A 23906-nucleotide genomic window follows, 5' to 3' on the forward strand; every position below is an offset into this window, starting at 1 on the left:
AGAATCACTATAATTCATGAACTGTTGAAATCTGTGGGCTTTGAATCTCTTTACAGCCATCATCAAATTGTTCAGACATATGCCTGAATTAGAGAGTTTAACACTATATCAATGGCCATGGTTGATCACATTTTATGAAAATCCTTTTTCTTTTAATAGGATAGAAATATAGAAAATGGACCTGTATATCAGAAGTATAATATACAAATCACAATTAGTGATTTAAAACTCAAGTATATACATCACAGTGGCAACTCTCAAATTGGATACAAACACACCACTGTATATAATGTATACATACATACATACATACAAAAAATCATATTCAAAATGCATATCCAAAAATTATTCATGGCATTGGAAAGAACATATTACAATTCAGACAAGCTATGATTCAAACCTAGATTTATTCATTACTCAGGTTTTGGTCTTGAATTCTTTACCTAACTATCTCACCTCAATCTTTCACTTTCTAAAATGGAAAAATAATACTTATATATCTTTAGTTGTGTGGAAGAATTGAATAAAACATATGTAAACACCAAACCCTGCATCTTCACAAAGTAGGGGCTCAATAAAAAGGAGCCACTGTTATTTTATATGCATGTAATTTGTTCTAGGTAACAGATAAAAATAATAACCAAAGATTATTGTTTCCTTGGCACTTAATACAGCAGCTGCCATTTGACACACAAGTGTAACATTTAATATTAACATATAAGAAGCACCTTAATCGTTTGCAAGCCAATGATTTTATACCCATACCCTTAACAAAATGTCTCAGGTTTCAATTTTTTAATAGACTATGTCTGCTATATTTTTAAAAATACTAGTCATTTTATCAAATTAAAAATATATAAGGGGAGAGAGTAAACAAATCAATTTAAAAAACCCTCAAGGGATTGGTATTGTTCTTATATTAAAATATAATACTTTGTTACTAAATTTTGCACTTTCTGTGTTTGTAGACCCTATCTTCACATATGAAGATGGTGTCCTCATTGTATACAATATCCTCAATGTCTTCAAATGTAATGTCAGCAATTTGTGGCCAAATGTTTGCTCAGGAAGCCACAACTTTATCCCAGGACTTTATGTAAGTAAAACTGTCTACATAATCCATATTCTATCATAACTGTAACAAATTTGTAGTCTACTTTTGGCAATGATTGTAAATCTAAAAGAAGTAAAAGAGGCAATTTAAGATACAATGGAAGTAATTATAAGGGTGTTAATAAAATTCTCAGTGTTTCTGCACTGTCCAGTTTAACTATATCTGGTTCTAAACTAACAGAGCAGATTATAATTGCAACAATAAAAATAATGCAGCCTGCATAGATGATTGTCCATAAATATTTCTTACAGTTCATTCTTTCATAAAAATGTTGCTTCAGAACAGGTTAAATACAGTATCTAATTACTAACTGCAAAACATGTTTATAAAATATGATACTTAGTTTTTCCACTTGGACAGGCAAAGTGGTTATCTCTTTGCAAAATCACAGGGCTTGAGTTAGAACAGGCTCGCTAGTTCTGTTGAAAATCAATGAAAACCAAATAAAGTGTCTGAAAAAATTGTGGAAGTCTCTAAATAATGCTGTGATTATATGAAATCTCTTGTTTTATTTTCTTGAATATTAATATAAAATCCTTTTTATAAAGAAATTATTTCCTTTTGAATAGCTTTTGAAAAAATAAATTTTGTTTTATGAAACATTAGTAACTCTAATTGTAAATTAATAGCTTTACATTTAGAATGTATCACAAGGAGACAATCTTCTCTACTCCACCTTAGCCTTGGCCTCAGTCAACCATGGTTTGGCTGACTGGCCCGTTCTGTGATGACAAACTTTAGCATGTCACCATTGTTTAATTTAATAGTTAACAAACTCTTCTGAGAGGTAGGAATGTCACAAATATCTAGTTTCTATATAATGCACAATATTTTCTTTCTTAAGAACTGACTGCTTTGCAATAATCTGTTTTGACAATAGGTACACATAAATACTGTGTTAAATATTTTTAGCCATGATAGAGTATGAACATATGGGTAGAGTGTGGGCCTTGTCTAATTATATGCATTATACGATTTGCTATTATTGGGGACCATCTTCCATTCATTTAATAAGGCTTTTGCAAATTGGCAGATAGCATTTGGGCTAAAATATACACAGGATATTTGCAATGAAAAAAGAAAAAAAAAAACTCCTCTGCCTTTTCTCTCGTGTAGAGCAATTTGTCAAGTAATTAGCCAACCTAATTAAATTTTTGTAGCACTAATCAAACGAATATGCTAAAATTTTCTTTGCACAGCCAGTTTGCTGTCTGCTTGCATTTAACTTGATGGTTTGAAAGGGGCCCTCCTCTGTCTGCCACTCCACTTAATAACCTAATTTGCATTTTATATTGGTAAATCAAATTAAGCACCAGTGGCTTTTAGTATGATTGACTGTGGTCAGGCCTGTTCAGATGGGACTTTTTCACAGAAAATTAGGCACATTTTAATATGACTAAGGCTGTGCTTTCTGTGTTCAGCAAACTGCATTCACTCAGCTAATTAAAAGTGCTTGCTTCCCCCACTCCCCCTGCTCATGATAGATTTATCCAGCTGGTGAGTCCATTTTCTTTGTACAATTTCTCGATGGAAGTTTTTATTCTTAAATATAATAAGATTGTCTAAGCAACACTTCAAATCAATTTGCATGAAACATATAAACAATACTTTGTTAGAAACTGATTACTTTAAGAGGTAGGTGCATCTGTTTGTAAATACAGGTTCTTATGAGGGCTTACAGGTTTTAGCTTATCTATTGAGCAACCTCCAAATTGGAACATTTTCACTGATTGGTATATTAACAGCAACCAATGTTGATGAATCATATATTATGCCAAATTAAGGAAGACTTCCTACTTTGTTTTTTGTTGTTGTTGTTGTTTTTCTAAGAAAGCTATTTATATTTTTAATGAGAATTTATAAAATAAATACAAGCTTAAAAACCTTCCTCTTACTCAATAAAAGCAAGATTCATTCCTAGTGAGAGTTAACAATATATTTCATCATAAATGGGTATTATCTCCAGTCTACAAATGAAACACAGAGGAAAATGAGACGCAGAGAGATTAAGTGCTCGTCCATTAAAATGAGAAGAACTGAGATTTGATTCTAGTTTTCTTGACTTTCAATCTGTCTTACTCCTAATATCCCTGTCCTTTTACCTGAATCCTAATACCAACCACTTTGTTACTTAAATATTTGCAATATCTCATTGAGAAAAATTACAAATTCCCTAACCTTAGAATTTTAGGCTCTATAATACCGAATAAAAGTATTCTTTCCACGTATTTCTCACAACACAGCTTTTATGTGCAGTAGTAGAACTGTCAAGAGCTAGTTTTATATTTCTTTAGTAATACTGTATATAACCAATCATACTTTTAACAGCAACATCAAAAATCTCCTTATCTGCCAGTCTATACTTGTCATAAAAGAACACTTTAAAAATTGGGAAAATGAATGGTCTAAATACCAAATTAACCTGAATCATTAGCAAGTGAGTCAGAAACATCCTTCTCACACTTGCAGAGCAACATCTTTAGCTTGGGACTACTTTATAGTCAATTCTACAGCCCTAGGTAGCTTTGGAGAGGGATGGAAGAATGATGTATACATTAAGCATCCTAAGAGTAAACAACAAAATTATGCCTGGGAACATAAAGGAAAATGTGCTGTGTTGTCTAACTACTATCTTATACTCTGACTTTTTCTAACAGAAGTTGGAGACAAATGCACTAATACCATGCTTTAACTATCTTAAAACTGAGCATTAAGATAAATCTTTAATTAGAAAGAGAACAAAGATTATGGAAGAAATGGAGCCAAACAGCAGTCATCAGAGGGACTCTTGGATTTTCCATTTAATTTTAATTAAGGTAATGATGCACATGTTCTGAACTTCAGTTCAGTTCATTTTTTAATAAAGGACTGGTCATAATTCTCAAAGAAAACTCAAGAAATTATCTGATGGCAGTGCTTGTCCTAAATGAAGGCCAAATTTCAAACTCCTAAGTCTCTCAGACCTTCAGAAATTGATTTTGGTAAAATGTGTATATATAGGTTTATGCCATTTTATCACATGCTTAGATTCTTGAACCATAGCCATAATCAAGATACTGAACAATTTGATCACCATGAGTTCCCTCTTGATACCCTTTACTTTCACAGCCAGTCCTGTCTGTTCATTTCCTTCCATGTCTACACTTTGGAAACTGCTAATCTGTTCATCTCTATAATTTTGTCATTTCAAGAATGTTATATAAATGGAATTATGCAGCCTGTGACTTATTGAGATTGGCAGTTTTGCAATCAGATTAATGCTCTTGAGATCCAAGTTGTTGTATAGTAAGGATACGCCACATATTGTTTAAGTAATTACCCAGGGAACACCATTTAGCTTTTTCTAATTTGGGGCAATTATAAATATTGCTTCAATGAATATTCATGTACAAGTTGTGTAGACATAAATTTTGTTTTCTCTGGAAAGGAAAGCGTGTTGGCAAGTATATATTTACATTTTAAGAAACCGCCGTACTGTTTTCCAGAATTTCAGTACCATTTTGGTTTCTCATCATCAATGTCCGAGCGATCCATTTTCTCCACCTCTTCATCAGCATTTGATATTGTCACTCTTCAAAAATTTTTAGCTGTTTTAATAGACATATAATTCAGTAGTCCCCTTATCCGTGATTTTGCCTGCTCTAGTTTCAGTTAGCCATGGTAACTAAAACCATGGGTAACTGAAACTGTCAATGATGTTCCAAAAATATTACATGAATAATTCCAGAAATAAACAATTCACGGATTTTAAATTGCATATCATTCTGAGATGTGTGACGAAATCTCAAGCCAACTTGCTCATCTCTTTCCAGGGCATTATTCATCCTCTTTTCCAGCGTTTCCACACGTATGTGCTATCAGCCCCATTCGCTATCTCAGTTATCAGCTAGCCTGTTCACTTATTGCATTGCTCGTGTTCAAGTAACCCTTGTTTTATTTAAAGAGGTTCCAAAGAGCTAATAGTGATGCATACTGTTATGCTTCTTCTATTTTTTGTTAGTTATTGTTATTCTCTTACTGTGCCAAATTTGTACATTAAACTTAATCATAGGTACATATATAGGAAAAAACATATATATATATATATATATATATATATATATATATATATATATAGTTTATATATATAAACAATATACAAAAAATTATATACTATCTATATAATATATATATACAAAATTCCTATGTTGAGCTTTGTAATCCACAAATATATATATATATATATACATATATATATATATATATGTATATATATATATATATATATATGGTTTGGTACTATCCGTAGTTTCAGGCACTCACTGGAACATACCACCCCCAAATATAAGGGGAAAGTACTGTCTATCTCATTGTATCGTTACTACACTTTTTCCTAGAGTCTACTATTGTTTTTTGTTTTTGTTTGTTTGTTTGTTTGTTTGTTTTTTGAGACGTAGTTTCGCTCTTGTTACCCAGGCTGGAGTACAATGGCACGATCTCGGCTCACCGCAACCTCCGCCTCCTGGGTTCAGGCAATTCTCCTGCCTCCGCCTCATGAGTAGCTGGGATTACAGGCACGCGCCACCATGCCCAGCTAATTTTTTGTATTTTTTTTTTTCTAGTAGAGACGGGGTTTCACCATGTTGACCAGGATGGTCTCGATCTCTTAACCTCGTGATCCACCCGCCTCGGCCTCCCAAAGTGCTGGGATTACAGGCTTGAGCCACCTCACCCGGCAAGTCTACTATTGTTAAACATATTTTCTCATGCTTGTTTGTCATTCATATATTACCTCTTTAGTGTAATGACTCTTTATGTCTCTTGAATATTTTCTTTTTTTTTTTTTTTTTTTTTTTGGAGACAGAGTGTCGCTCTTGTTACCCAGGCTGGAGTGCAATGGCACAATCTCGGCTCACCGCAACCTCCGCCTCCTGGGTTCAAGCAATTCTCCTGCCTCAGCCTCCTGAGTAGCTGGGATTACAGGCACGCGCCACCATGCCCAGCTAATTTTGTTTTTGTATTTTTAGTAGAGACGGGGTTTCACCACATTGACCAGGATGGTCTCGATCTCTCGACCTCGTGATCCACCCGCCTCGGCCTCCCAAAGTGCTGGGATTACAGGCTTGAGCCACCGCGCCCGGCCGTCTCTTGAATATTTTCTAATTACATTGTTTAGTTTTACTTTAAATTTTTGAGAATTTTTCATATATTCTAGATATGAGCTCTATTTTTCATATAAGGTTTTCAATATTTTTTCCCACTCAGAATTTATCTTTTCATCATTTTAGCAGCGTCTTGAAGAGCAAAAGTTTTAACTTTTGATGAAGTCTAATTTGTTGATATTTTGTTCTTTAAGAATCGTGCTTTTGATGTTTTATCTGCAAAGTCTTCTCCATTAAAAGTGGCAAAAACCACAATTACTTTTGCACCAACCTAATATTTATTCATTCATACACACACAATCTTGATTACTATTGTATATGATACCTTGAAATCGAATTGTCCTTTCCACTTCATTCTCTTTTTGCAATATTGTTTCACTATTCTAAATACTTTGGCTTCATTTTAAAATTTAGAAAAATGTTGCTCATTTCTACAACAAAGCATGCTAGGATTGTAATTAGAATTTTGTTGAATCTATATATTAATTTGTGTAGAACTGACATAATTACTATGTGGAGTTTTGCAATCCACAAACACACTATATCCTTCCACTTATCTTGATCTTCTTTGATTTCTTTTATCATTTTATATGTTTCAGTATGTAACTCCTATATGTGCTTTGACTTGTTTTCAGACACCCCTAAGTAGTTTTTTTTGTGCTTATGAATGCATTACATTTTTAATTTTGTTTTCCATGTGTTCATTCTTAATGCGTAAAAACATAATTGATTTTTGAGCATAGATCTTATAACATGTTGTGACCTTGCTTAACTCACTTATTAATTCTATGAGATTTTGGGGAATTCCTTGGAAATTTTTATAGACCATCATGGCATATATAAATAGGAATGGTTTTATTTCTTCTTTTCTGTTTTATATGCCTCTTATTTCCTTTCAATGCATTGTACTGGCTAGAACTTCCAGTGCAATGCTAAATATCAGCAATAAAGCTGAACATCCTTTCCTCGCTCTGAATCTTAAGAGGAAAAGCATTCAGGCTTTTAGCATCGAGAACCACAATAGCTGTAGGGTTTTTATAGATGTTCTTCATCAAGTTGAGACAGTTCTACTCTATACCTAGTTTTCTGTGAGATTTTATCATAAATAGATGCCAAATTCTTTAAATAATTTTTCTACAGCAATTGATATCATCATATGATTTTTCTTATTTGGCATGTTAATATAATAGATTACCCTCATTGATTTTCAAATATTGAGCCAGCTTTGCATCCCTGGTATCAAATCTGTTCAGTTATGTTATGTAATTCTTTCTATATATCACAAAATTTAATTGCTAATATCTTGTGATGGATTATTATCTATAAATTGGTAATAATAATCCAAGAATTGGTAAGTAGTTTTTTTTCTTCTTCTTCTTTGTTTTTTGTACTATCTTTGGTTTGGGTATCAAGTTAACATTGGCTTTATAAAATACATCTGTAGTGCTATCTTTCACTTACATCTTTTGGAAAAGAATGTGTAGGATTGATGTTAATTCTTTAAATGTTTGGCAGAATTCACCAGTGAAATGATCTAGGCCTGGAGATTTCTTTTTTTTTAATGAATTATTAAATTAAGAAGTTAGTAACCTTAATAGTTATAGGATTATTCAAATATAAATTATCTAATTCACATTGGATAACTTATGATAGTCTGTGTGTTTTTAGGAATTGTTTTATGACATCTAATTTGTGAAATGTGTATGTTGAGTTGTTCATAATATTCTCTTATCCCTTTGATGTAAAATAGTTCAAAGCAACAGCCCTTGGTTATTTTTTCTTTCTTTCTTTGTTTTTCCCAATACTGATAATTTGTGCCTCTCCTTCTCTCTTTATCAGTTTTGCTAGATGTACAGTCAGGGTTCTCCAGAGAACCAGAGCAAACAGGGTGTGTAAACATACACAGAAAAACACTTATTTGAAGGAATTGGTGCACACAATAGTAGAGACTGGTAAATCCAAAATCTGCAGGGCAAGCCAGCAGGCTAGAGACCCAAGCATGAATTTACATTGCGATCTCAAATTTGGAGGTAGCCTGGAGGCAAAATTCTTTCTCCTTGGGTACCTCAGTCATTTCTCTAAAGACTTTCAACTGATTGAATGAGGCCCAGCCACATTATTAGGAATCTGCTTTACTCAAAGTATACTAATTAAAATGGTAATTACTTCTAAAACATAACTTAACAGCAACATCTAGACTGGTGTTTCACAGAAAACTGGGTACCACATCTTAGCCAAGTAACTATCACAGGAAAGATTTGCCAATTTCACTAATCTTTTTAAAGAATCAGTTGGCTTTATTAATTTTCTCTATTGTTTTCAATTTCACTGATTTCTGTTTGTGTCTTAACAATCTGACTCCTTCTTGCTTTGATTTATTTTGCTCTGATTTTTCTACTTCCTTGAGATAAGAGATTAGGTTATTTATATGAGACCTTTCTTTCTTCTAATATAAACATTTAGTTCTATAAATTTTCCTCTCAACACTCCTTAATTGGGTCCAACAGATTTCAATATATTGGATTTTCACTGTCATTTATTTCAATGTGTTTTTGTTTAATTTCCCTTTAAACTTTCTCTTTGGCTCATGGATTATTTTGCAGTTTGTTGCTTACAAGCATTTGGAGATATTCTCATTATGTTTCTGGTTTTGATTTCTATTTCTATTTCAGTGTGATTAAATAAAAAGCTTTGTATAATTTTAATTCTTTTAAATTTGTTATGAATTTTTTATGGACCATTATATTTTCTATCTTGGTATGATTTCATCTGTACTTGAAAGGAGTATGCATTTTGCTGTTGTTGTGGGAATGTTTTATAAACGTTGATTAGATCCTGACAGTGGTTGGTATTACTTAGTTCTTCTATAGCCTTGCTAATTATTTTCTCCAGTTGTATTATTAATTATTGAGAGAATCATGTTGAAGTACTCAGCTACAATTTTACATGCTGTGTCTCTCCTTTCAGTACTGATCAGTTTTGCCTTATATATTTTGCAGTACTGTAGTTTGGTTCATACAAAATTGAATGACTGTTTTCTTGGTGGTTTGACATTTAATATTATGTAATGTTCATCTCTGTCTCTCGTAATTTTCTTTGCTTTGAAAGCTACATTAACAGATATTCAAATAAGTGATACTTCTTTCATTGATTGATATTTACAATGTAATACCTTATATTCATACTTTTATTTCCAACCTTCCTATATTATTATACTTGAAGTGAGTTGCTATTAGACGGCATACAGTTGGGTGAGTTTCTTTTAGATGGCGTACAGTGTTTTTTTTTTTGTGTGTGTGTATGTGTGTGTGTGTGTGTGTGTGTGTAAACTACTTAAATTTAATAAAATTATTGATATGTGAGGATTTGTCTGCTATGTCATTTGTTTATGTCTGTTTCTTCTTTTTCATTTTACTGTTACCTTTTTCATGCTTTCTTATGAAGTACTTGAAAATTTATTAAATCTATCTTGAAAAAAATGAAAACATAAAAAAAAAATCTATCTTGACTTTATCATATTTTTAGTGTATCACTTTGTATAATTTGTTAGCAGTTTATATATGTGCATATATAAACACACAAATCATACAAAAACATATTTGTGTATATATGAATATATTTGTATATGTTTATGCATATACATATTACATATGTGTGTATGCATATGTATATATTATATATTATATATACATACACATGTTATATATATTATATATACATATACATATATAATATATAATATATATACATATATATTATATATAATATAATATATATAATATATATTATGTAATATTGTAATAATATCAATATATAATCACATTAACTGCTGTCAACATTTTACCAGATTTTACAAAGTATAAAAACCGCCTTTCGCTATCATCACTTCAGTCTCAACATATGTTAAGAACCATGACAAATAATGCAATAATTTTGTCCTAATGATTCAGAATAATTCTGAAAACTCAGGAAGAAAAAGATGTTTACTCTACTTATCTATCTTTTCACTATTTTCTTTCTGCCTTCTTAATATTTCAAGATTTTTTTTATCATTTTCTTTCAGTTTCATGAACCTCCTTTATCCATTCTTTTAGCCTAAATTTCATTTGCTGGCTACAAATTCTCTTCCCTTTATTTTATCTGAGATTGTTTTGGTTTCCTATTAATTCCTGAAGAATCTTTTCACTATATGTAGAAATCTGGCTTGACAGTTTTTTTCTTTTAGCACTTTTAAATTGTTGTAGCATTATTTCCTTCTGGCCTCATGGTTTCTGATGAGAAATCTGTCATTCAAAGCATTTTTCTTCTATGGGAAAGGACTCAATTTTTTCTCACCACTTTCAAGATATTTTATATTTCTTTAGTTTTCAGAACTTTTTTTTTGTTTTAATCTTACTTAGTGTTTGCTCGGCTTATTGTTGGTGTCTTTTGAAAAATTTGAGAAATTTTAACCTATCACTTATTTGAATACTTTTCAGATCCCCCCTCTTTTCTTCTCTCTCAGGACTCCAATAGCAAGAATATTAATCTTGCAGAATAGTTCCACAAGTTCTAGTTTGTTGTTGTTGTTGTTGTTTGGTATATTTTCTCACTGCTGTTTAGATTGAGCAGTTCTATTATTCTATCTTGAGGCTTATTGGTTCTTTCCTCTGCACTTTGTATCCTGTTGTTGAGTTTTTTATTTCATTCATTATACTTTTTAGTTCTAAAATTTTATTTTTGGTTCTTCTTCAGATTTTCAATTTTTGGCTGAGGCTTTCTATTTTTGTATATGTGTTTATTTCAAGTACATGCCTAAATGCTTGATGAACATTTTTATGATAGATGCTTTAAGATGCTTGCCAGACAAGTCTACCATTTGCTTTGTCTCAGTGTTGGCATCTGTTGACTGGTTTTCCTCTTTTCATTTGAAATTTTTCCTGCTCATAGTATAAAGAGTAATTTTTAACTGAAACTTGGACATACTGGGTGCCTCATGAATCTCTGGATCTTATTTAAATATTTTGTTTTAGCAGAACTTTTTTTGACATTAACATGGAAAGTAAGAAGTGACTGAGTTATTGCCACTTGGGTGTGGAAGTTCAAGTTTCCATCTCAGCTTCCTTCAATACCTAGAGAAGGGCTGCTAATTATTGCTGGTCAGGAGGAAGAGTTCTGACTCCCTACTGGGCCTCCATTGATACCACCCTCTGGGAAGGAGAGCAGTTCCTTGCTACTCTTCCACATGTGGCCTCCACTGACACCATGGGGAAAAGCCTGCATTACTGTGGGATGGTGACGAAAGTCCTGACTCTCCACTAGGCTTCATCTAACATGACATTAGCACAGCAGGAGTGTGATGCCCTGTTACCTTCTGTTGGGAGCAGAAGTCCAGAATCAATATGCAATCTCCATGAACTCTCTCTCTCTCTCTCTCTCTCTCTCTCTCTTTCACACACACACACACACACACACGCACACACACACATTTTTTTCAAGTTAAAGAGAAAGATCTAGTTTCGTACTAAAGAATTCTTCATACTCTGATATGGTAACAACCCATCTTAAACAAAAAAAAAAAATTGAAAATGTCATCCTTTTTCTCTGCTCTGTATTTCCTGACCCTCTTACTTGTTCTCTTGAGGCCCATTGCTCTTAACAGAAGTGTTCATATATGAGCTATATGACTAACTGTGGAATGAAAAGCTAAATCCCATGTAAACACACTGTAGGTAATACTGAGCACATGGGGAAAGTATTTTGAAGGGCAGTCTTCCTGGATCCTTTGATGTCATCCCCTGTAAATAGTAAACAATTCAAGTAATGGAACCATTCCACTTAGAACAGTTCATGAATGATAATGAACTCACCGTGTGTTGTTGAGTTAAAATAGCTTTGTTTGTTTTTTTTTTATCTGAAACCCTTATAGGAATATTCCAAAGTTGTGAAATTACAAATGTGTTCATTACATTGAGTTTACATTCTAAACAACAAAATAAGTTTATTTCAGAGTGGTACAATAGACATTGAGTCAATAAGAGGCAGATGATATAAAGAAACAGACAAAGGTAAGATGAATGAAACAGAGATCTATCAGAAATGACAGAACTGAGAAGCATAAATGTCATTCAGTGAACAAGCAAAATGACAGCATCATAGAGAAGGCAAGAATCTCTGATCTCACTAGGGATGAAGTATGAAGGCCTATTTTTGTTGTTATTTACTTGAAACACAGAAATTCTATAATCTTTTATCTATGTGAGATTTCTTTTTTATGATTCTTTTCTTCATTACCAAAAATAACTTCACACATTTCATTCTCATGTAATATAGTACTTGGAATATATATATTATTGAATAATGTAATGTTGTTTTATATAAGGATGTATTTTGATTCCAGATTTATCAGTCTGTAAATGTTCTATTTCTTGTATTTTTTTGCCCATCACTTTAAGATCTATCTATTTTGCTGTATATTTTTGTAGTTTATTGATTGTGGCTCCTTTGTGACATCATATTGTTTGCATATACCTCTTTTTCACTTATTTGTTCCCTTAGTGATAGAAACCTAGTTTGTTTCTATGTCTTTGCTGGCACAAAACGTATAACAATTAGCTATGCAAAGATTTCTTTCAAGTAAATATCCAGCAGTGTAATATGACTGGATCATAGATTGGATCACAGATTATATGTACACTTAATTTCATCAAAATCTTTAAAATGTAACTCATAAAGAATTATAACATCTTCTCTTGCCTTAGTAAGTAGATAAGGATTTGTCTTTTCCCATATCCTGGACAATATCGGTGCTGACTTTCTAATTTTCAATAAATGGATGCATATAAAGGTCCATTTGTTGTTGTTAATTTACATTTATCTCATTAGCTGTGTGATTAATCTTGTTTTCATCTACTTGTGAACCATTTGGATTTTGTCTTAATTCTTTTGACAATTTTTCTAGTCATTTTTTTTTCTTATTGATTTGTATGAGTCTTGTTTAGGCATTAAATCTTTGTCAGTTTTAGAAGAATGCAAATGTATTCTCACTGCCTGCTAGCGGTATTCTCAACTGTGCTCTTTTCTGAATAAAAGTCCTTAATTTTGATGTGGTCAGTCTCTTATATTTTCCTTATGGTCTTTCTTTGGGTGTGTCACTTAAGAAATTCTTTACCACAAAATTGTAATTCTTTATAGTTTTATTTCTTCACACTGTATTTTTAATTAATCATTTCTTTTTATTTGTTAAAAAATTGTTTTTCTTTTATAATAAGCTAGCTCTCCTAAAATCATCAAATCTGCAGCTTTAAATAAATATTTTAGTGGCACAATAGAAAAACAGAAAAATATGAAATTATGGGATAATCATAGCAAATGCAGAGATGGAATATAATTGATTATGTTTTGGATTAGTAGTAGATAATTTCTGTTCCAGAAAGCAAATATTTGTTTCTTTCCTACTTTGTACTACTCTAGAAAAGATCATTGCATCTTAAACTTTTACTTAGTAGAAGTTAGTATCTAAATGAGGGACAAATTTGAATGACTCAAGGAAAAAGTGTTTTTAAAGAAAAAGAAAACTATTATCTGTATATTTTGGATTTAAGAGAGAAATTTGGGATTTCATTTATTGAGACAATTACTTTGGTTCATTATTTTCTTTTACATATGTAGATCTGGGCTCCAAGGAAGAGATTTTTATATGTCTATTTGAGTAAACTTTCTAATGCCTTAAATTCAACTGAACCCTAACATTTTACTTCTGACTCAATTCTCCAGACATATTTTAGCCCTGCTAATGGAGTTATTTACCTATATAGACCAAGTCTCAAAGTCAGAAAGTTCACAAGAATTAGAAATTTTAAATAATATGATCTAGCTATATGCATTATTTGAGAGGTAACTGGGATAATTCTAAATACTAGATTTTTAAAAAGGAGATTGTCTCTGATACATACAGTAATGAGGGAAAAAAAGTATTTTACTTCAATTATCTGAATAATTGGCTCCATTTTCCACTTCACTTTGCTAGTTTAGACTTGTCCTAACACAAGAGAATAAATTTATGATAATAAAAAATTTTGAGGAAAGAGGCAAGGTTTAAGAGATTTGAAAGAGTGTCATTAATTGAAATACTGCAATCCCCAAAGAGTTAAATCTTTTCAGAGTCTGCATTTATTCTTCCTTTAAGACATAAGTATAACAAATTTATTTCACTGCTTCAGGTAAGAGAAAATTCTTTCTAAATTTCAGGTAAACTCAATTGGATACTTAATAAAGTCAAGGGGAGAGCTGTCAACTAATAAATGTACTTCCTTCACGAGACATATGGGAGAAGTCAGGATATAAAATTTACCATAAATATAAATAAATCACTTTCTTAACTTTGGCATTCACTAGGTGATTAATAACAATTTAAATGTATTAGGTAGCCCTATCTTAAAACTGTATTTTGTTGTTGTTTTACACTAATGGTTTTATGGTGATTAAATTGTATTATTTTTATTTACAAAGGAGTGTTTTGAAGCTATCCCAGTATTTACTAAGTGAATAGAATGTACAAGCTCACCAAGGTGAGAGGGAAGGAGAGGAAAAGGCTTAATTGCCCTCAAAAGAATTTACATGTAATGGTGGACACAAAATTAATATAAGAAAATGAGTAAAGATGATAGAGAAGGTAATTGCTAAAATTGTGGAATTTGTCAACTTGGGAGTTATAAATTAAAATGTTTGCCTTACAGTGTGATTAATTCTGTGACATCTGGGCTGTAGATATTAGAAAGTCTATCTTTGGTTAAGGAATGAAAGAGCAAAATTCCACTAAAAAGATCATTTTTAAATTTTGTTCCAGCAGTAAAGTTCATAGTTCAGCACCCAATTGCTTCTGGAAACAAACAAACAAACAAAAAGATTGAGATAATGTATATATTAACTGTGCCAAGGACAAATTATCTATCCAATTCTGAAAGAAAACTTAATAGAGATGAGAAATATATAAGGCCTTATGAAATGTACACTCATCAACGAGACAGCTGTCATTCATAATTGAATACTAGAAGAGATGGTTGGATTGATCGCCTTCATTTAATTCCTGGTAGCATTACAGGCCTCAGACATGAACACTGATTTCACTTGCAGTGCCTCTAGATTTTAAATCCTGTCTCTCACTACCAATGGGAAATAGAGTCTCATAATTGCATAATGTCATTAAGCTATAGTTAAGGAAGTACCCTCTAAGATAGATAATTTCTTGAGATAAATTTCTTGAGGGAAATTTCTCAAGATAGAAATTTCCACACTGGGAACTACCAAATTGCATTTTATAAATCAAGAGATGCGTTTTAGATTTCACTCTAGTGATTCTAAATCTAAACAGTCTACAGTCCCTTTGCAGATTGCTTGTTCAAATAAGATTCATTGCAGAGAAGCCACCTTGTCAAGTTACTAAATGTGTGCCTAGAGAAAGAGGAAACCAACAACTATGGATTAAGGCACATGTAGGTGCAAACTTGCTGAGAAAACTTGATCACAATGTTACATATGACACAAGAACCCATGCTCATTACATTATGTAGATGTAATTTTTAATTATGACCCAGATGCTTATCATAGGGCTGTCTGACATTCCATTGTCAAAGTATCTCTGCCAATCTTGACATCTCTCAAACATTTCTTCTACTACAGGCAGAAAGTATTTCCTAAAGGTTTTCTAAAGCCACATTGAACTAGGCCCTCCACACTCACACCTGACTCCCTCTGTTAATTTCTGGTAATAAATTACCATCCTCCAGGCAAATCCTTTCCTGAAGGTAAAGTATACAAACTGACAACAATCTGCTAAGCTGAGTCATAGCTAACCCTGTTCCAGTCAATATCTGCCCAGGAGTTTTCCACCTTCCTCACTATGGTGAGACAAATTATGTCCGCCCACCCCCACCAAATGTGTTCAAGTCCTAGGATTTATTTAAAAATGAGATATTTACAGATATAAGTGGTTAGGCAATGAAAATTCAAAAGACGTGTATGGTGAGGTCTCACTGAATTAGAGTAGGCTTTCAGTTCAATTATTGGTGTGTCTTTCGACATTTGAAGACATAGACACACACAAAGAGAAAAAGGCAACGTGAGCACAGAGGCAGAGACTGGAGAGACGCAGCTGCAAGCCAAGGAGCACCAAGGATTGCCAACACCCAGTAGCTACGGACCAGCAAAGGATCCTGCCCTAGATCCTTCAGTGGGAGCACGTCCCTGCTGACACCTTGATTTCAGACTTTCTGCCTCCAAAACTGTGAGAGAATACATTTCTATTGTGTTAATCAATCCAGTTTGTAGTAATTTGTTATGGTAACCCCGGGAGGTGAAAACACCCACCATGCTTCGGACATTTACATTATCACCCTGACTTCTGTAAGCGTGTGAGTTTGTCAGCTATGGTTTAAAGCCACAAAGACAGAATTTAATCTTGTTTGTTAAGAACTTATTTCCTAACTCCAAAGGGACCCTGCTTCCTGTAGTTATTTCTTTCCTCTGTCCACCCAGCGCTTTTCATAACTTTCTCTCGATTGGGTCCTGGACAAGTTAAACTTGCTCTCTCTTCCGGCCATGGACTGTTTCTCTCACTTACAGGCTTCAGAGAAAAAACATAACAACAATACTTAGATTTGAATCTTGATCTCTTCTATGACTTTGAATGCATTAGTAATTGTGAAAAATTTGTGTAATCTCTGAGTGCCAGTTTTTATTTATTTGTTCATTTATTTTTCTTCTCAGACGGCATCTTGCTCTGTTCCCCAGGCTGGAGTGCAGTGGTCCAATCTCAGCTCACTGCAACCTCTGCCTCTAGGGTTCAAGTGCTTCTCCTGCCTCAGCCTTCTTAGCAGTTGGGACTACAGGGGTGCACCACCACATCCAGCTAAGTTTTGGGAGGTTTTTTTTGTATTTTTAGTAGAGATGAGGTTTCATCATGTTTGCCAAGCTCAAACTCCTGACTTCAGGTGATTCCCTACCCCCGCCCCAAAGTCAGGAATTTGAGCCTGGCAAACATGATGAAACTCCATCTCTACTTGGCCTACCAAAGTGCTGGGATTACAGGTGTGAGCCACCATGCCCAGCCTGAACTGCCAGTTTCTTTTCTGTAAAATGGAGATGATACCTACTTCCCAGTCTCAAGAGATTTTAAAATAACATACATTTCTTCCCTTCATCCTTTAATTCCCAAATTTTCAAATGAGTAATGTTACTCATTCACTGGATGCACACCAGTGTAAAATTTCTTTTTTCTACTTTTACCCTTAATTGATGGTAACATGTTCCCCTTTATATTTCGTAATCTATCTGTCCTAAAATCAAATGCACCAGATATTAATACAGCTATATGATCTTTCTTTTTTTTCTTTCCTTTCTTTCTTTCTCTCTCTCTTTCTTTCTGCTTTCTTCCCTCTTTCTTTCTTTTTCTTTCTTTCCCTCCCTTCCTCCCTCCCTCCCTTCCTTCCTTCCTTCCTTCGTTCCTTTTTTCCTTCTTTCTATTTTTTTTTTGAAATGGTCTTGCTCTGTTGTCCAGGCTGGAGTTCAGTGGCACAAGTATAGCTCACTATAACCTTGAACTCCTGGAATCAAGTGATCCTCTCATGTCAGCACTCCCCGCCCTCCCCCGCAACAAGTAATTAGGACTACAGGCATGTGCCATCACGCCTTGCTAATTTTTAAAATTTTTTGTACAGATGGGTTGTTAGTCTTGCTATGTTACCCAGACTAATTGCAAACTCAGCCTCAATGATCCTCCTTAGCCTCCCAAAGTGCCAGGATTAGAGGCATAAGCTATACCACCCTGCCAAGCTTTCTCTTAATTAGTATTTATACATGGCATATCTTGTGTCATCCTTTCTCTTTCTATCCTTATTTTATGAGTGTATCTCTTATAAATATCAGATAGCTGTTGTTATTTTTAATACAATCCAAAAATCATAGACTTTTTACTGGAGTAGTTAGTAAATTTGTATTAATATCATTATTGATATACTTGAGTTTATACCTATCATTATGCTATTTCTTTTCTATTTGATCCATTTACCTTGTACCCTTTTTCTCTTCTGTATTTGCCTTCTTTGGGATTAATTAAATACATGTATTACTATATCTTTGTCTGTTAAATCATAATCTTGATATTATTTTGTTATTCTTTTAGTGGTTTTCCTGGAGATGACAACTAGAACTTTTTACTTATATTTGAATACAAACTATTACTTATACATTTCATAGCCTCTTCCACCATTTTTGCTATTGTTGTCATGAAGTTTGATTGCACATGTATTTTGCTATCTATGAAACATTGTTATTATTGATTTATAGTCAACATTAATTTGTATTTATCTAAATATTTACTCTTTCCCTGAGGCTGCATTTCTAGTTTCATTTCTCTGTTTTAAATAGAAATATTTTTCTTCCACTTGAGGAGCTCTCAGTAGGTGTTCAGGGCTAGTGACAATGAATTATTTCAAATTATATGTGAAAATGTCCTATTTTTCTTTTATTTTTTAAAAAAATTTGTTTATAAATTCCAGGATTGTTTATTTCTGAAACTTTTAATCGATCATTTCATTTGCTCATGGTTTTAATTGTTTCTTTTAGAAAGTCATTTGTAAGTCTATCATGACTTACACCTTTCAGATGATGATATTGTCCTTCTAAGAGGGTTTATCTTGTCCTCTGCTAGAAAGAGAGTGAAAAACCATTTCCTGTTCCGTGGCGAGCTGAGCTTAGCCAAAACTAGATTTCAATTTTTGAAAGGCTCGGTTGGCATCTGGTTCATCCTTGTTTCTAGTATACAGTCCTTCAGGGGAGCCAGTATATCTTTCAAGACCTCAATTTCCGGTAAGGCCTGAATACAGTCCTTGTTTTCTAAGCACCAAAAAGCTAGGAAAGACTCTGCTGTGTTTTTCAGAGATTTAGAGATGTTTTTAAGCCTCCAACATTATGAAGTTTTAGAACCCAACACATTTCTAAAGAAAGAAACCATTTATATGCTTACAGATTCTCAAACTTTCTCTTTTGGGAGAGGGGTGTGGGGAGAGATCAGCTCATTATCGCAGGAATAACTGAAGCTGTTTTCTCTATCCCCAGCAGACTTCTCTGTCCCTCAATGTATTCCTTTTTAGAAATGAAGTCTGAATTCTCAATCTCTTGTCTACACCTCAAATAAACAAATGGCTTCAAGGAAAAAGCAGTTGCAAATTGTCCATCTTCCCTCACTAGAATATAATATCCCTAACACTTGTGTCTTTATCAGCTCTCTTATCACTTTACATAGGGAACTTTGGTATTTTATTCCGTTTTTACAGTTATTCTTGGTGATATTGTTCATCTAAAGGAAACTGCTCCAGCCCACCTTGAGGTTTCTTAATCTTATAATTTTGCTTACCAACTTCTGAGAGAGCCAGGTAAGAAGGGGTCCCTGGAGAATCCCTAACTGGCCTGCACACTGGGAGAATGGGGTGGAGCCTCAAGACGTTTGCGCAGTTGTCAGAGGGGAGGAGCCTGGCCTCTCCTTTTCCTGGGTGGTAACCTGGGATTCATGGGTGAGGTGGAGCACCTGTCAGGAGGACTCCATCTCGCTTTGCTGAATTATATTTCCTTTCTGCCCGATAAATTCCAGTCCTCATCCTTCTATGTGGACTCGAACCTAATTTTTTCTGAGCATGTGACAAGAACCTAGTTTTTTCCTACAACACTACTACAGAAAATCTTCAAGTTTTTATTGGTAGTCTTCAACATATTTTAGACATTTTGATAACTTTGCTTATTTCTTAACTCATTTCTCAAATATTTGATGGACTATTACATAACAAGCTGTGTTAGACAAAATACACTTATATTTTCAGTATACAAATTAATCATGTTCAAAATGAAGCTTATCTTCTTTTTTTTTTCAAGGAAACCACTTGAATTCTCCATTTTTATCAGTATCACAACTTTTCTCTTAAATATCAAAACCTAACTTATCAACTTTTACTCCCAACTCTTCCTCAAGATTCTAGCCACTGTCCATCCATTCATGCAGCCACAAAGTACTATGAATTAATCCTTTACAAGGTCTCTTAAATCCATTTCCTTTCTTTCAGATATTCTACCTGCTACTAAGTTAGATCGAGTTCTTATTCTCTGTCTCTCCTGGATGAATCTCTACCTGTCACCAGTTTTTCTTCCTTCTTTTTATACTGTAAGATAACACAAATATGACCATATAATTTGCTGAATAAGCACTGTATAGTGAATAGGATTTCAGAGAATGAAATCTAAACTCATTACATTGGTTAGTACAAGATTCCTCTACTTTCTAGCAAGCTTTTCTTTTTAGTTTTATCATTCTTCCTCTGTAAGTTTACATTCCTAATACCCTAATACCCTGAACCTCAAGCTGATCAGCTCAAGGTTCCTGTATTCTCCCTTCTACTTTTATGCCTTCGATCCCTTAGTCTTGCTATTCTCTTTACCAAGTCCTCTTCAACTCTTCACATACTGTATATTCATTAGTAAGGCAGACCAACATTCTTTCTTCTTTAATCATTCACTGATTCTACCCAGTGTCCTTTGATCATTTACTTCTCAGGTCATCCATAACATTTTATTTACATTTACGTTTACTCAAAGATCACCTCTAATCTGGACCGTGAAACAACCCAGAATTTTCCATTAAAAACATGTTTTTTCTATTTAGAAAATAAAAAACTTGTGCAAGTAATTATTTTTTCAGCTCCCTTTTCAGCGTGGTACTTAGCTTCTCACATGTGATTCAGATGAAAATTAGCCCCTCTCCAAGCAGCAACCTAGATTAATTACAGTTTTATTTTAATAACCACTGAGTTGGATCTGAACTTCTTAGATCCAATTTGTTTCAACACAGGAAAGCTAAGCAGTGTCCTCGACCCTTTTCTAATATGGCTTCTGCTAAACTCTCAGTCTATTATGCCCTTTGTGAAGCCATTTGGGGCTTCTCTTCTTTCTTTGATAATCCTGCAAAATTTCCTAATTGACCACAATCACACCAAACACTCATATTTTTCTCCTCCCACCCGTCTATAGACATTTAGAATGAGGCTCCTTTATCTGCGTTGATTTATTTTATCTCATTCTTTTCCTTCATTCATGAAGATGTCTTTTATTTAGCTCATTATTTCCTTCCTGAAGCTATTTCCATGCCTCCTCATTTGGCCACTATTTTGATATTTCTTATAAGAATCACATTTATAATATAAATATCATTCAAGTATTTCCAAAACCCATAACTTTCATATAGAAATTTTATCTACTACAAAAGGTATGAATATTAAAATAGGGCCATGAATAGGGGAAGATAACATTTACACATCCAATTTTTAGCATAGATACTAGAGTTCAGAAAAAGATATCTTCTAATTAATGCTTATTCAAAATAATAAGGTTATTAGTAATTTTAACGTGACTTTGAAAGAGTATTTATCTTTTAGAGAATGATTACTGTGTAATTACCTGCTTCTGTTAGTCCTTTGAATATGTTTGGTTTTTAGAAACATGCAGGTAAAATTGGAAGACAGTATGAAGATTAAGGCAAGTTTAATTTCTATATATTTTCATATGTACATATATGAGCTTAGTATACTCTACAGAATCATTACTAAATGTCAGGCACTGTACCAGGCAAGATGAAAATAATATCAACCTTGTCTTCCAGCTGCTCCTTATATATTTGAAGAAAAATCTGTATAAATCATGTGTGTGCAAAGACTGAGATACAGATGAATTCGGAAATGTGTAAAACAACCACCGTACAGCCTGTTGGGATAGTACCTGAGGGCCCCAGAATGGGGTCTTAGGCAAAGAGTTAGCCTAAGCCAAGTTAAAATCTGTTTATTTATAATTATAGAAAGATATTTATTCTAAGGATTCTGTTCCATGTGATTTGGGGAGGTAAGGAGTCCTAACATGCAGCAGTTGACAAGCTGGAGACCCAGGAGAGGTAATGGTATAATTCCTGTCTGAGTCCAGAGTCCAGATTCCTGGGAAGCAGGAGAGCTAAGGGTAAAAGTTCCAGTCTGTTTCAAAGGCCAAAGCCAGGAGAAGACTGATATCCCAGCTCAAAGGCAATTGGAAAGAGAGAAAACTCTGCTGTACTCAGACTATTTTCTATTCTGGTTTTCAACAGACTGGATAAGGATCACCTGCACTCAGGAGGACCCTCTGCTCTACTCTGTCTACTGATGCAAATGTTAATCTCATCCGGGAACAACCTCACAGATACACACAGAATAATGCTTAATGAAATATCTGGGCACCCCATCACCAGTCAAGTTGACACATAAAATTAACCACCACATCTATGCTTTTCAAAGGTCTCATTTCTATCAATAATTTATAAACTACTTAGAGAGCAAGTCAATATAAACTGCTATTTACAGAAAATATAAAATGTGGCTGACTTTTGCTATGCTAGCCAGCAATAAGAATTTACAACGAAGTCTGTATTCATAATATATGCACTAAAAGTAAAAGTATAGAAAAATAATCTCACAAAAACTTAAAACAAGTTAAGCATTACTTAAGATGAATAAAGGATAATAAAGCATTCTCCATTCAACCAAAAATAAACAAACAAACAAAAACATTAACCAGTGAAAAAGAGCTGTAGGTGAATTTTTACCTATACGTTGTTTTAACCTGTTATTTTAGATCACATTTTATAAGCTTCTGAATATCAGTTATTTTGATAAATTCCTTACAAGGTCAAATACTGTGAAAATTGTATCAACTATTTCTAATTGTGATGGCAATAAATAAACTTTATTTTACATGTACAGTATTGAACATGTTTTAGGGTAATCAGAAAATGAATAATATGCTTTAAAATTCTCAATTTTATGAAAAATTATTCATTTGTCTCACAAAAATTTTATTTTCTCTGAGGAAGAAAAACTTTACCAACCATCAATTGCAATCAAATTGTGTCATGTTGAGACGCTTCCATGAATACGCTATTGAGAAGAGTTGCTTCTTCAGAGCAATAGACACTAAGTCAAACAGTGATGAGCCTCAATTATTTGTTAATTACTATGCTAGATGCAATGGGGAAGTTTTTTTTTTTTTCTTTAATTCAGTCTCCATAGAGACTGTCAAGAATTGCCAGTGCCTACTATATTGCAAGTCGTCACAGCGGGGTATTGGGAAAAGTTTTCAATTAGCAATAATCGCGCCTCAGATAAACCTCATTGGCTACGATGCTGGCACTGTGCAAAGCTGCAATGGGGAAGTTCTATAAGTGTAAGACACTTCTTTTCCTCAAGAAATTTTATTGTAATTAGTAACGTAACATTATAAACAAAAATTCATGTAAGACGATTTAAATAAAAATTTGCTTAACAAAAAGTGAGGTGTAAAATACAGAGGCAATGATAGATGGTTAAAAAAATTATACAAATAACCACAGCTAAATCACTTCCTGATAAGTGGTCAGGGAGAGTAGCTTTTGTAAGTTTAATAGGGGAAGTGGTTCTTGAATAAATAAACAAGGGGCAGCTTAGTAACAACAGAATGGGGTGTAGATAAATATAATGTGCTGGGAAGGCTCCAGGTATCTCTGAACTCTGGGGATCAAGCAAGTGTAGCTGAAGTAGCAGATCTTTAGGAATGTTAGAACACAGAAGGAA

At 33.4% G+C, this 23906-nt stretch overlaps 1 non-coding gene across 1 annotated transcript; it reads right to left on the minus strand.

Moving 5' to 3' along the window:
- Positions 1 to 23357: 23357 nt before the first annotated feature.
- On the minus strand, positions 23358 to 23498 carry LOC120365405 (U4 spliceosomal RNA). Its single transcript, XR_005580350.1, has one exon. It is a non-coding gene; the product is annotated as a U4 spliceosomal RNA (small nuclear RNA).
- Positions 23499 to 23906: the final 408 nt, after the last annotated feature.

This window comes from Saimiri boliviensis, chromosome 1 (genome assembly GCF_048565385.1).
Source record: "Saimiri boliviensis isolate mSaiBol1 chromosome 1, mSaiBol1.pri, whole genome shotgun sequence".
NCBI classification, from domain to species: Eukaryota; Metazoa; Chordata; class Mammalia; order Primates; family Cebidae; genus Saimiri; species Saimiri boliviensis.